Source organism: Ruditapes philippinarum, unplaced genomic scaffold (genome assembly GCF_026571515.1).
Source record: "Ruditapes philippinarum isolate M1 unplaced genomic scaffold, ASM2657151v2 ctg6823_1_1_1_1, whole genome shotgun sequence".
Lineage (NCBI taxonomy): Eukaryota > Metazoa > Mollusca > Bivalvia > Venerida > Veneridae > Ruditapes > Ruditapes philippinarum.
The window spans coordinates 7,571-23,295 of NW_026855247.1; the positions used below are offsets into that span (position 1 = coordinate 7,571).

At 32.4% G+C, this 15,725-nt stretch overlaps 1 long non-coding RNA gene across 1 annotated transcript in view; it reads right to left on the reverse strand.

Moving 5' to 3' along the window:
- Window positions 1-1,801: 1,801 nt before the first annotated feature.
- LOC132742635 (uncharacterized) overlaps window positions 1,802-15,725 on the reverse strand; it is a 49,741-nt gene continuing 35,817 nt past the window's right edge. Inside the window, exon 3 of the long non-coding RNA XR_009627452.1 lies at window positions 1,802-1,985. This is a non-coding gene — a long non-coding RNA (uncharacterized LOC132742635). The remainder of the gene's footprint in view (window positions 1,986-15,725) is intronic.

Here is a 15,725-nt window from a genome sequence, read left to right on the forward strand (position 1 = left end):
GACTGGTTATTTTTAAGGGATATCCTTGAAGAATATTATGTTCAAGTTTGAAGACAATCCATTCAAAAATAACAAAGTAACAGCCAATAACAGCATGAACAAGCAAAAATTGGACTTTTAACCTTGAAGGTCAAGGTCATTTATGGATGAAGGTCAAGGTTAATGTGGTCTACTGAAAGGTCTTGTCCCAAGGGTTGTTGTGGCCAAGTATGAAGACAATACACCAAGAAATAAAAAAGTTATGATCCAGGTACAAGTTTTCGGACGGCAACGGCAACGGAGACGGCAACGGCAACGCCGACCTGACTATAACAATACCTCTACTTTTTTTTTCAAAAAAAAAAAAAGTCGAGCTAATAAAATGGAATTGTTTTTGAAATGGACATTCATTTGGCATTTAATATACCATTAGTATACATAATATAGCATTATTAATACACATATAATTACATATGAAACAGGGGGTCAAATTGTTACAAAAATATGAGCATTTACTTAAGTGGTGAATATTAATAATGATGGGTTGGGAACAAAAATGATATGAAAAGTCATTGACCTTCACCTTGAATATGATCTAAACATTACCCTTCCACACAAGCAGATCTTTAAGAATCTTTCACCACTCAGCAATGTAGACCATTTAGTTGACAATAAGATTTTATCTTACATAATGGTACACAATAATAGAAAACTAATTTTAGAATTTGATAAAAGCTTATTTTCAGACCACCTTGCCTTTAATTAAATGCAAATTAGGTTTTTTCATCAGATATGACACAAATCAAACATAAACAACCCTTATTTAGAATGAACCCTTTTGATAAAAATAGATCAAACAGTCTATAAATGGTTTTCATTGACAAATTTGCAGGCTAGGCATATTTATTTCAAGCTCCAAAAACAATAAACTCGGGTTTCTAATTGATAATAATCATGCTATATAAGGTAATTGATATATTTCTGATTGATTGGATTTTCATGATACATGAGTCTTTAGACAGTCCAATTAATGAGCAAATAAATAGCTTGATGATCCTAATAGAAGGTAATGTATTATAGTATGTCAGGGTATATCACAAACAATACCCCACATCGAGAGACTTTAAAACAAAGGAATAAATGCACAACAGGACAACAATAACATAACTTTAATTGCCATTCACACGGTAAGTCAAAAATGTAGACATCCATTAAGAAATGGTTTGTGGAATAGGACAATTTCTATTCCATACATTTCTAATACAAAACAGTGCTGTAAAATTGTAAAGCAAATTTTTTTTTTTTTCGTTTTAGCTTATAAAGTCAATTTTAAAGATGCCTTTTTCTAAAATTTAAAGGGACACCACTGCAGAGCTTTTTTGATATGACTGGGCTGATAATAGTTTTTCGAGATTTGTGTACAAATAGATTTAGGTCTAATCCAATAACTTGTGTGCAAATTTTTAGCTCATTTCCTCATCCTGTTTTTCCAGAATAATCATTTTTATTGCGGAAAAAAGCCCTAAAATTTACGCAATGCTTTTTTCTCAAATCTGGCCAACAATCACATAATCAAAATCGATTTTTAATGTAATTCTGAATATATTTCTGTGTTATCCTTTGCAGATTTTCCCCATATAATGTGCTTCACTTCATATTTGTAAGATTTTCAAATTTTATGTTTTATGCCTTTGTGGAGTTCCTTTAAAAGCCAAATGTTACAGTAAAGGAGATTAGATGCAACTTGGCTTAATTGGTCTGTTGCAATGCAATTAGCACTCAAGATGGTTGAAGATTGGTTTTTATGGCAATCCTTGAGCTGAAGTGACCTTGCTCTCAGACAAACATTTAAGGACTTACTTTGAATGAAAATTGGTTCCTTCAATATGACCCATCCATACCCATAGACTGTGTCGCTTACATGATAAGTGGCTGTTGGATTATTGAAGATGATCTGGAACTTTTCCAGCCGCGACTCCATTACTCCCCCGCTACATGAGCTTGTCCTGCAAGTAAACAATTAATTATGTAGACCATCCAATTACTGAATAAGACCCGTTCAATAAATAATGTGATACAATCAGTTTTACTTAGACATTAAATTAGATCAAAAATATTCTGATAATACCCAATAATATAGTTATTCAATGAGGAAAACAATAATATTCCCTTATGTGTCTTTTGACTAAATTAAGGTCAGTAAATAATCTGACCAATTACCTAAGTACCAATAAATTACATGTACCCCTCCTCCACCACCCCACCCCACCCCTCTAAATTCAGATGATTCGTGAAATTAGAAATTATCCACATTCAAAACATGAAATCTTTAATACCTCAAAGCTGACATATCCATGCTATTGGTACACTATTCTAAAGAAAAAAATGGGTAAGAAAAATTAACCACTTAAAAATCTTTAGAAAAAACTTTCTTGAATTTAAAGCTTTAATAACAGATTTTTTTTAACCAATAAAACTTTACTCATTTGCATAACTGTGGTAACAACTTTGTTTATAAAATATAAAAAGTTAAAAGATTAAAAAGATTCATTATAATAAAAGCAAATATACATGTATATCAAATACAATTAAAGCAACACTTCCTCAAAAAGTTTAGTCTTCCAACTTCCAATCAACATGTTTCAGTTTTCATTAAAATAAGTTTTTATCCTTCCTGAGTGCCTGTAAACAGTGTAAACTTAACTTTGAAAATAAAGTCAAACAAGTATTTGTTGACCTTTACGACCTATCAAAGATTAATCTATAATAATTTCCTGGTAAAGGTTAGAATATAATCCACTTTGTTCAAACTCAAAGCTGTAACATATAGGTCTAACAAGGTCAGATATCTGGTGTGAACATGGCTCAGGTGGCCTTTATCTCTAACATCTGAACAATGGTCCTATTCCTACCATATGTCACAGAATTTACTGCCATACTTCACTAGCCACGAATAAACAACCTCTAAAACTTTGTCAATTCAATTCTCCTGGATACTGATAAAGAAATTTCTTGGCTGATCTGTGGAGTTAAATCAAGCTTAGATGGCATACAATAGCTAGAAAATATCCATCAGACAGTTAAAAAGGCCTACAATTTGACAGATCTCTGACCAATTCTAAGCAAAAGAAATAAATCACAGTTCCTTTGGGGATAATTGGTGTGGTTAGGTTCTGTTAGTTACATCTTTGGGCCAATTAACTTACACAAACCAGTCTAGTGATAATTGACAAACAACCAGACTAATAGAATAATTATAAGATCAATGTTTCCTCATTATAATGCCAATCACTGTCAATTATCAGTAAATTAGGTTGTAGCAAAATTATGTTTTAATTTTCATCCTGAAATTACATTGCCAGGAATATATTTCTAGAAGCTTTGTAATAAAATTGCATTATTTTATGTTGTTATTTATTTCTTTAAATTTCAAGAATGTTTCTCCCTTTGCAAATGACAAAAGAAATAAAATAATATGACACGGAGGAGTACTTTATTATAGGATAAAGTATTTGTGCAGTAAACATTATCAACTTGTCGACTGGAGATTGCAATGACCTAATAATACTTTTTTAATAATAACAGAAAGTGTAAAATGATTTTTCTTTTTCAAACTTAAAACTAGTATATAACAGCATGTGCTATGTTATAAGGCACTACATAACACTTATTGGTTACAATCATGACCGAATGTCTGACACTGCTTCCAGGTTACAAAGCACCAATATTTGTTTATTTGTTTTATTTCTGTGTTTTGTTTTTTGTTGTTGTTTTTTTTTCCAACATTTTTTTGGTCATTATTATCTCGGTGGTCGATCCACCTAACCAGCTTACCTGGATAACTTACCAGTAATTACCAAACTCTCTGCAAGTGGCCAACAACTAACGAATCAGGAGGGAGAGACAAATGACTATAAGAATCAATGTCTCGGTATCAGTCAATGTCACAGAGACATTTTAACATAAATACATGTTGAAAATTCAATTAAAATCACTTCCAATTTAGTTAATTTTACAACAAATCTAGAATGCCAATAACGTACATTGACATTATAGCACTACTTAAAGACAGAAATATGTCAGCCGTTGAAAAATCTAAACCGAAAATCTGGCCAATATTTGAGGAATGAATTGTCAGACCAATACGGACACATTGTCCAGTGTCTGCCAGGAATTCTCAATAATGTCAACACAATTGCCTTGGAAACAGACAGGGTGAGTTTTTCAGTAGTTTATAATATACCTTAAGTGACATACAGACAAATTAAATGAATATTTTGTGTGAAAATATGGACAAAGGCAAACAACACAGAAAACACAAGATTTCACCATCACACCATACTGTTGTTTGGCCTGAAGACTTTATAATCTATAAAAATATAAAACTGATATAAGAAAAAAGAAACACTTTTGTACAAAAAAACAACCATTATATACATTTCTTAAACGAAAACATTCATTGAGCTTCCTTAACTTTATCACAAGCAGAAACCTTGTTTTTTCTGAAAAAAATATTTTGTAATCAGTTTAACTTTGATAGAGACACTGCCTTAACTGGTTAAAACCATATCAGAAATTTATTTCCCAAGAAGAAAATGTAGATAACATTGTAAGAGAGTAATTTTCCATAACCGAACAACTTAAATCTATTTTAACTGTTGCTGAGCATGCTTAAAATACTAAAAACAAGAGCTGTCACAGGAGACAGCGAAGCTCGACTAATAAAATACTGGACGCAGTAAGGAGGACAAAACTATGAAAGAAAAATCAATTATGTATAATTATGTATTAAGTTATAGTAAAAAAATAATATTTGTTAACATAAATTCCAAGATCAAGGGGAATAATTCTAGAAATAGTCATGCTAGAGTTATGGACCTTGTCACACAACATTTGTGTAATGATAAGAAATATAAAAATATTTGAAGTTTGAAGTAGATACCTTAAAAAGTAAAGAAGTTATTATATTTCTTAAAGAAAATCCTAAGTTCAAAGAGAGATAAATGTGTAAATATTGCTTCAAGAGTTATGAACATTGTCACATAAAATGTAATTGATGATAAGGAATAAGTATTTGAAGTTTGAGGTAGATACCTTTAAAAATAAAAAAGTTATAATAAAAAATAACATTTTTCTAGTAAAAAAATCTAAGTTTATGGGGAGATAATTCTTGCAATATTGGTGCTAGAGTTATGAACCTTGTCACATAAGATGTGGATGATGATAACGTAAATATATTTGAAGTATGAAGTTGATCCCTTTAGAAATAAATAAGTAACAGTAAAAAATAATATTTTTTATGGAAAATTCTAAGTTCAAAGGGAGATAAATCTGAAAATATTGGTGCTAGAGTTATGAACCTTGTCACATAAGATGGGGATGATGATAACGTAAATATATTTGAAGTATGAGGTTGATCCCTTAAGAAATAAAGAAGAAACAGTAAGAAATAGTACTTTTTGAGGAAAATTCTAAGTTCAAGGGGCGATAAATCTGAAAATATTGGTGCTAGAGTTATGAACCTTAACACATAAGATGGGGATGATGATAAGGTACATCTAATATTTAAAGTATGAGTTTGATCCCTTAAGAAATAAAGAAGTAACAGTAAAAAATAGTATTTTTTAAGGAAAATTCTAAGTTCAAGGGAGATAAATCTGAAAATATTGGTGCTAGAGTTATGAACCTTGTCACATAAGATGTTGTTGATGATAAGGAACATATATTTGAAGTTTGAAGTTGATACCTTAAGAAATGACAAAGTTATAGTGAAAAATATTTTACTGCACCAAAACTTTAATCTAAAATCTGGACGCAGACGCCGACGCCGGGGCGAGTAGGACAGCTCTCCATATACTTCGTATAGTCGAGCTAAAAATGACAAAAAGGAAGTCTGATAAACATTTCATTTTTTTATTCAAGAATTTATTGCTTGATTCTCCCATTATATTCATCTATGAATGCCCAGATAAACATCATCAATCAGTCTATAACTTATGTGGGAGTGTATGTTTGTTGTCATGTACATATACTTCACGACGTGACATCATGCAATATTAGATAGTGAAGGAATATATTCAGAATAATAGAGGAAATTGGTACAAAAAACTCTGTTGGCTTTCTTTTCTAAAAGTTCAACATTTTGCCCAATTATAAACTGATCAATTTGCATTATAATTTATAAATTGAATTTTTATCAAATAGTTTATACTTATAAGTTCTATAATTAAGATGCAAAGAAATAATTCTTAATAATTTACTACATATGAATAAAGTTTTGACAAACATTTAGTTAAACAATTTTGTAAGAAAAAAGTTTATAAATAGTAATGAAAGATGTATTTAAATGGTATAATAAGCTATATTTAGATATTTAATTATTTCTTTCAGATGCATTTCAATCCTTAAATTGCATATTAAGACTTCACTTGAAGACATTTAAATTTAAACAACTTTACTTAAAATTATATTATTTCGTAATTGGATATAATTGATACGGATGAGTTGGTTACATCATAAGGAACTGTTATAAATTTCATTCATAAATTCATATTTCATTTTAACATCATACAACTCTATAAATCAGAGCAAGTCAATTTTTCTAATTACATTATTTACACAGTTTCATGATCAATCAGTTAATACCATATCAGAACTTTAAATGAACTTCTGACATTAACTGACCTTGTTTAACTTAATATCTCTGATTTACGTTTTTGCTGACGTCAGCAATAAATATTGACTGCCACGATACATAATAACAGGTGTCATGAATGAAATATTGAATTGTGCAAACAATCTCTCAGAAACTGGCAAGAAAAATTCACTGCCACATCAGCAAAATCTTTATCTAACATTCTACAACAATTATTGTTCTCTCATTAAACACTTTAACACAAAGCCAGAAAAAGCAAAATAAATGCACTTTTATAATAGTTTTATTGTCCCAATCACTACATCTGATTCTAGATATGAAAGAGACAGACTGGCCATTATCATCATACATTCAATCATTTTTCAACAGGAAGCCAGACATTATAGAACAGGTCATTGTTCTATATTACAAGTCTCAGAGATACATTGGACTATTTCACTGACAAGTCATAATGGCTTTTACTTTGATCAATTATTGAAAATTGGTTTAACTTTAAGGCTGTGCTAGGGGGCGTAAGGTGTGAAGGGTAACTTGCACTTTCCATTACCTTCCATGAAAAGGCTCAAGCAAACCAAGTCTGCAACATTTTCAATTTTATCGTGTTGTACGCCATTTAAGGATTCTTTATTTATCTCTATTTTAAAACAAAACTGAAATCTGTTTCTGACACAATTACAACAAGCAATTATCATAGTATTGCGAGCAATCCATAAGTCCCCTACCGGTAAGAGCCCAAGCAACATTCTGAAGGGCCATTGGCCATTCACTTAGGTTCCTATTTTAAGTAAATTTGTTGAAAAAGTTCTTGAAAAGTGATCACAGGAAACAGTTTTTATGTACAGACAGATAGACTGAAGGACACTCTAAAGTTATTTTTTAAACATCCCTGTTATCAAAATGTAACATTTTTTTAAATCCTATCATGATTGAAGAAGTTGGAGTAAAAATTACCAATTTCTCAAAAAAAAGTCTAAGTTCAAAAGGGGCATAATTCTGGAAATAGTCTTGCTAGAGTATTGAACACTCACAAATGTTGAGTGACAACAAGAAACATTTATATGAAGTTTGAAGTAGATACATTCAGAAAAAGAAGTTATTAAAAAAAAAAACAATGTTTTTTTCATGAAAATTTTAAGTTCAAGGGAGGTAATTCTGATAAATTTTGTGCTAGAGTTGTAAACCTTGTCACATATGATGTGGTTGATAACAATCAACTTATATTTAAAGTTTGAAGAAAATACCTTAAGAAATAAAGAACTTATAGTGAAAAAACTTAAAAACTAGAATCAGAAATCTTGAAATTCAGTCTATTTGTTGCCATAGCAACCAGAATTTTCAACATAGGAAGATAAAAAAGGATGTGCATAATTTCCATACTGCCATCTACCCATATGTCAAGTTTCATAAACATATTTTCAGTACTTTTTGTGTTATCACTGGATCCAGGTTATGTGTAAAATTTGCCATATTTTCAGTCTATTTGTTGCCATAGCAACCAGAATTTTCAACATAAGAAGAAAAGAAAAAGACGTGCATAATCTCCATACTGCCAGCTATCCATATATCAAGTTTCATAAAAATATTTTCAGTACTTCTTGCGTTATCGCGGGATCCAGGTTATGTGTAAAATTTGCCATATTTTCAGTCTATTTGTTGCCATAGCAACCAGAATTTTCAACATAGGAAGAAAAGAAAAAGACGTGCATAATCTCCATACTGCCATCTATCCATATATCAAGTTTCATTAAAATATTTTCAGTACTTTTTGCGTTATCGCGGGATCCAGTTTTGTGGACGGACGGACTGACGGACGGACAGACGGACTGACGGACTGACGGCCGGACAGACGGACGGAGGGTAAACCTAAAGTCCCCTCCGGTAAACCGGTAGGGGACTAATTATATTTATCCAGAAAAAAGAAAATATTACATTTTCATATCAAACTGGAAGGTTCTTACTACTACTATTTTTAAGGACCTGGAAGACTACCAAATTCTTCTTCCAAAAAGTCTATCAATTAAGTGCAGATATATCTGACCTAGCAATTATATCCACATTTATTGCAATAAAATATTGCAATATAATAATTACAGTCCTTGTCATACTGTATTGTCCTTATTTAATTGATTTTCAAGACGTTTTATTTGGTTTCAGTGCTTTGAAACTTTACTTTTTTTCAGCTTCAGTCACGTATGATAAGTTTGATAAGCTAATTATTATTAAAATTCCTAAGCAGACAATCCACTAAGGAAAATGTATATAAATGTTCATAGAATCTCTTTCTTAGAACCAACAATTTGATCCATTAACCCTGCATGCTGACATTTTAAGAATTGTGATTATACTAGCCTAATGCCACTAATATGGAGCCAGGCCAGCCTGCACATTCATGCAGTCTAAACATTCAGGCTATAGTCAAAATACTAGTATTAACATAATAATAAATTATAAAGAATAAGCTTTGTAATTTAAAGCATTGCAAGTTTCTACACAGAAAATGAAAGCAATGCTAAAGTCTTAAATGCCAACAATCAATAAAATATTCAAATTATCTATTTTATTTTCTTGAAAATCAGTTCTCTTTTTGCATTTGAAATTGATGCTTCAGCAGAAGAATTCTTCATGCTTCACGAATGACATAAAAAAACAACCTCTCTTTGAATGAAATAATCAATGTTACTGGTATCAAAAGAACTATAAAGATGTCAGCAGAAACTTGGAGAGCAGGAAATCCATGTTTAGATAGCAAAGATACTGACTTAGTACAAATGTTTATCTGCATTAAATCTGTAATATGAGCATAATTAGCTTTTAACTTGATACTCATGCTTTGTTGGCAATAGACCTTTTACAAAGCCTTTATCAGCATCCAACATTGTGCTTTGTTTAACCTGATATCTAGATTAAAAGCCTGTTAAAATTACACCTGTAATAGAAGAAACACTGCATTCAATAGGATACAAAGGCTGTCAACATTCAGATCATAATCCTATACCTTTAGGCAACATCAAATCTATATAACTTCAAAACACTGAGACTTTTGTAAATATTACATATTTTTACAAGGTACAGCAAGATTATTATAAGTAACCTGATACAAAAACTGACAACTTTCAGCATCAAACTGAACCTCTTTCTTGGAAGCCTAATATATTTTAACTTGTAAATCAGACAAAAATGGAAACCCTAAAGAATACTCAAAAAGTCAAAACAACAAAATTGAAATTGTTGCAGGCTTGGTTGGACTCACGGAGCCTGCTCATGGATGGTACTGGTAAGTGCAATTACCTTCCAAGCCCCTAGGCACCTGCTTAAATTCAACATCTAAACATGAAAATTAACTTTCTTGTGTAACTCATAAATCCACTTTTTAACTTACAGGGGTTACGTATTTTCATAATGCCTATCGTGTCTTTTAAAATTAACACAACCCCCCACCCCAAACCCACTTATCCCCCCCCCAAAAAAAGGCCATTCAATTCTTTTACTACCAAAAGCATTTTAAGCAAAGCACAAAATAGTTTTCATTCAAATGGCAAATATGCCATGAAGTTATAATTTTTAAATGGTATTGCTTATATTCTTTTTAACAATAAATTGCCTCGTTTAACCAAAGGGCTATTGGCATGATTTATTGCAACAATCAGTTGGTCCTTAATTACTAAACCCACAATTAAAGATACAGAGGGCTTATATTCTGTTAACATTAACAAAATTAGTACCACTTAAAGGCACTTTATTTTTATTTACAGGTAGGTGCGGCAGTCAGCATGAAATCTAATTTAAAGTCAGTATTCAACCTGTCAAGGGGTAATAAAGGTTATACCTGTATAAAGAGCTAATTAAGCATTTAACCTGTAATATTAGAGCTAATAATAAACAAACCTGTCAGGTTATAACAGATGAAATATTTACACCTGCTACTACATGTAATTAAGCGGAGCATATTTTTCAAATATGAACACAAATTAAACAGAAAAATATGCTGCTTTTGTTAGCTTTTGTTTGCATGCACCAGTTTTCTGTCATGAACTTTGGAATGATAGTCAGAAATATTTAAGGAAATGTTAATCGAGAACAGCCTTTTTCATTTGTTCTTATATTATAGCTCTTTAAATGAAAAATAACACATTTTGTTATTAAAAAAATAATTTTACAATAAAAGTAATATTATTAAACTGTGATTATTATATGTAAGTTATTTCTTTAAAGATAAATTTTTTCAGTATAATCTAAATTATGATTCGATAGAAATTCTTGTAATATGTTTTTTATGATTTCATCCACAGCTTAAGCCAATTACTACCAAGTTTAAGTCTCTGCAGCCCCATTAAACTTTTAAATACATGGCTTTATCATAAAACTATATGGTGACTCTCCTGAATGATTTGATTATATGAGCCGCGTCACTACAAAACCAACACAGTGCGTTTGCGACCAGTATGGATCCAGACCAGCCTGCGCATCCGCCCAGTCTGATCAGGATCCATACTGTTCGCTATCAGTTTCTCTACTTGTTATAGGGTCTGTAAGCGAACAGCATGGATCCTGATCAGACTGCGCCGATGCGCATGCTGGTCTGGATCCATGCTGGTTGCAAACCCATTATGTTGGTTTTGTCATGACGCGGCGCAATTATAAGGCTTATATCTAACTTTACCATAATCCAGCTTGAGTTATTGAATTTAAGAAAACCTAAGCTAATTCTATTATTTGAAATCCAGACAAAAAAAATTTAGTCTGATATAAAAAAAGACATTTAATGGCTATTAAGCAGTAGCTAATGACTGAGCAATTTTTGAATCAATTTGCAATCAATGAGTTCCACTTTGGTAATATCAGACACTTAACTGCTGTCGGGTTCTTCTGTTTCAATCAATTGATTACTTTTATCAACATTTACATTACATTCTCCATCCCCTTTTATCTGACCAAAGAGTGGAACAATTGTCATGAAGCAGGTCTATATATAGCCTGCAGCTGGCAGTGAAAAATAACACCATACTAAAAGTTTGTTCTATTTTTGTTTGATCCAAAATTGATTCACAAGCTGTGTTTCTAGAGCATTTCAGATGTTCAGTATGAACATATGAGTACTCTTTCAGCTGTATATAAATGCTGGTATTAGCAGTTATCTGGAGTTTTCACCTCAGACCAATGTTCCTCTAAACAAATTACAAGCAAACAACTTCTCCACATGAAATCATAGGCATGCCCCTACAGTGTTTATTCCTCAATACATTAAAAGTCTTCAAAACCCAGCATAGACCTGGCATCACAGAGTCACAGGCAAAAGGTTAAAACTTTGCTCATATTTCCACAGTACTAAATTACCAGCATTTCCATTCAAAATGTGACTGTTGAATTTGTTTAAAACCTTTGATAACTGGTAAATTCATTAAGTTTTGTGTTTAACCTGATAATAAGATCTTAAAGAGACTCAACTGAGGTTTTTTGACATGAGGGGACTGGAAATGATGTTTTTTTAGATGAATGTTCCATTTCATGTAAGTCTAGACCATTAACTTAAGTGTGCCAGATTTAAGACTATTCGCTTACTTAATTTTTCCAGAATAATTATTCTAAATATGGAAATAACCCAGAAGCAATTTTCAATTTGTTTTTAAGTATACTTTTTGATAATCTTTTGCATATCTTTGTGTTTTAAATGTTCCAGCTAAGAAGTTTAACTTTTACACTCTTAAATTTTTGAACCTCTTAAGATTGAAGAGTGAAGTTCCTTTAAACTGGTGTGTCAATTGTCTGTCATATTTTTCAAAAATCATTCTATTAGACTAGTACACAAAACACAGTATTTTCATAAGGCCTCAGCTTTCACATGTATAAATAGCATGTTATCCTAACGCATCGAGTCCACAACGCCGCTTCAACGAACCGTAAAAAACATGACCAAACCATGCGCGCGACCATGTCAACCCCAGAAATCATAGTTTTCCTGGCGTCGCAATTGATTAGTAACACACGTTTACAGACTTCTTTTATTCGTTTTCTTATCGCAGTTTCTTGAGGGTATTGTTTTGTATTACAGCTCTAGAAGCTTTTAATGTTTGTCCGGTGTTGTGATTGAACGTGATTTATTTTGTTATTTTTTTTCTTATTACGTATTTTTGGCTCTGTCGATGGGTGGTGATTTGTTGTTTTTTCATATGAGCCCCCCTGTCGAGCGTGTTCCCGTAATGGATTTTATTGTTCGAATTGAAGATGTGTTTACTATTTGACTAGTTCGGTTTCTGGATTTTCGGAGACGATGTCCCGTTAAGTAGAAGCCGTGGTTTAAAGGCTGGCGAATTAGTCGTGTTTCGTGGTCGAGGTCGCGATGAGTATGCCTGTTGGTAGTTAGCCGATCTGTAGTGATAAGGGGACAAAATCAAGGAACGCTAACAAAAGTTTGATTGATTTGAATAAATTATCCCTCTGATGATTTAGAGTTGTTACGTAGTAAATTGGGGCTTCCTGCTCCACAGGATTCTAACACTTTTTCTATGGAACAAAGTGATATGGAAAATGAGTATGTTGATTTGGCCCGAGCACACTAATATGCAAATTGAAGTTGAAAATGATTTTTTAGATAGCGATGACAGTATTGGCCACAGACCTGTAAGGCATGCTAGAAGTCGAGATATGACTAAAAGGCTGATTGATTCAATGTTTGGAGAGGACGATGTGTCCATGTTAGTGATGATGAAGATTGGGGCCTGCCTAAAATTAAGCAGAGAAATAAAGGTGAGGCAATTTCTTCCTCCTTAGCTAAACTCATTAATACTGCCTGCACCGCACTTTGTGACAGTGATGAACTTTGTGATAAATATCCTGTACCAGCTAACTGTGAGAAGGTTTGTCTCCCATGTGTGACTGGAAATTTGGCGGTTATGGATAAACGTTCTCGGTATCATGACCGTTCTATTTTCGGATATTAGTGTTGTTACGCTGGATATGGTGCTTATTAGGGGCTAGATTTTGAAGACCTCCTATTTCTTGCTAACCAAGGCTAACAGTTATTTCTGCTTTCTTGTCATTCTTGACAGCAAGTATAACATTGTTCGACGTAATATTTGTCGTCCATCATTGAAAGGAGGTATTAATTTGTTGTAAATGTCTGTCCTATTCAACCTCTTTGGTTGACTTTCTTAAAGGGATTCCATTGTGACGTTGGGTTAATCTGGGAGATTATAGCACGTAATAGGATTTCTTTCGAAAGGTGTTTTTTCTGGCAGATCATGTTACAGAGGAAGATGGAACTTATTCCAGGTGGGTGGTTTTCCAGGAGCTCATGGGAGGGGAAATTTAAGTCCGCCCTGTTGACGGACTCAAAACGGGGAGAAATAGTTCGGGTAGGTAGTTAAGATATTTTATTCCATGAATGGGAAGTTTTCTATGACCCTTTGGGTTTTGTATGTTCGGGTATTCTTGGATTTGAATGTTTCTGTGCATTTTCTTCAAAGGAATCATTTTTACCAGAAGAATGGGTATTTAGAGTTTCTGAGTGAAATTTGGCTTAAAAGGGGTATTGCACTTCTGTGGAGGAAGTGATCTTTATTTCTATTTTTTTGTGTGAAAAAGCCAATGGTATGTAGCATCATTAATCTCAAGAGTTTAATAATTTTGTTTCTTATGACATTTCAAACGGGCATTCAAGTTTTTGGTTGTTCCAGAAAATGATTATTTTTTGTTCAGTTTGATTTACAAGATGCTTACTTTTCTATTCCCATTCATTCAGAGTTCCAAAAATTTCTGAAATTTTATTGGAGAGATTCATTATATGCCTTTGTTTGTTTACCATTTGGTTATAGTGCTGCACCTAGAGTCTTTACCAAATTATTAAAACCTATTTATGCCTGGTTTCGTTCTCAAGCCATCAGATGTGCCTATTATATAGATGATTCTTTAAATATGAACTGTGATAGAGATTTGTGTCTAGAAAATGCAAAGATTATTTGTGACACATTACAGTCTTTAGGCTATGTTATTAATGAGAAAAAAATCAAGTTTGGTACCTAGTCATAAAATTGTCTTTTTTGGGTATCTTTTGGATTCAGTTTTTTTTTATGGTGTTTTTGACAGAGGAAAAGATTGAGAAAATACTCTCAAAGGCTAATAATCTCATTCACAGTGAGTTAGTGATTGTTAGAGAGCTTGCTTCATTTATAGGGTCTGTTATAAATGCCTTCCATGCAGTTTTAGAAGCTCCTCTCATTATAGACAAATGGAAAGATGTAAAAATTAATGGATTAGGTAAAAATATGAATTTTGACAATAAAGTGTTTTTGTCTGAAGGTGCAAAATCTGAAATTCGTTGGTGGCTTGAAAAATATACGTCTCAAGAATGGTAAGCGAATACGACCTCAAAATATTTCCTTTACGTGTCAAACAGATGCTAGTAAACTTGGCTGGGCTTGTGTTGATGTTTTCATCAGGTTCAGTTGCTAATGGCCGTTGGTTAATTTGTGAACAAAGTTTTGCCATAAATTATTTAGAACTTTTAGCTGTTTTTAATGGAATTAAAGCCTTGTATGATAGTTTTAAAAGTTGTCATCTTCAGGTTTTTTCAGACAATGTGACAGCTGTGGCATACATAAATGACATGGGTGGAATGTCTTCCCCAGTCTTGATAGTTTAGCTATTGATATCTGGAATTGGTGCTTAGAGAGATCTATATTTTTATCAGCTAATTATCTTAAAGGTTCAGAGAATGTACAAGCTGATTTTTTCTCGACATTTTCGTTCAGAGTCTGCTGAATGGATTGTTAAAAAAGGAGATTTTGATAGAAATCTGTTCACAGATGTTCTTTCCAGACATCGATTTATTTGCCGTCTAGGTTAAACTGTCCAATTGTCAAGGTTGTGTGTCATGTTTCCCCAGCCTGGGGGCATATAGAAATGATGCTTTTTCGTTTCCTTGGTCAAACCTTAAGCCCTATTTGTTTTCAACCATTCTCGTTGGTTGGGAGAGTTATCAATAAATTAAAAGATGATAGGTTAAAAAAGCTATATTGATTATCCCTTTTGGGAGAAACCAATTTTGGTTTCCACTATATTATGATCTTCTAAATTTCTGATCCTGTTAGGTTGC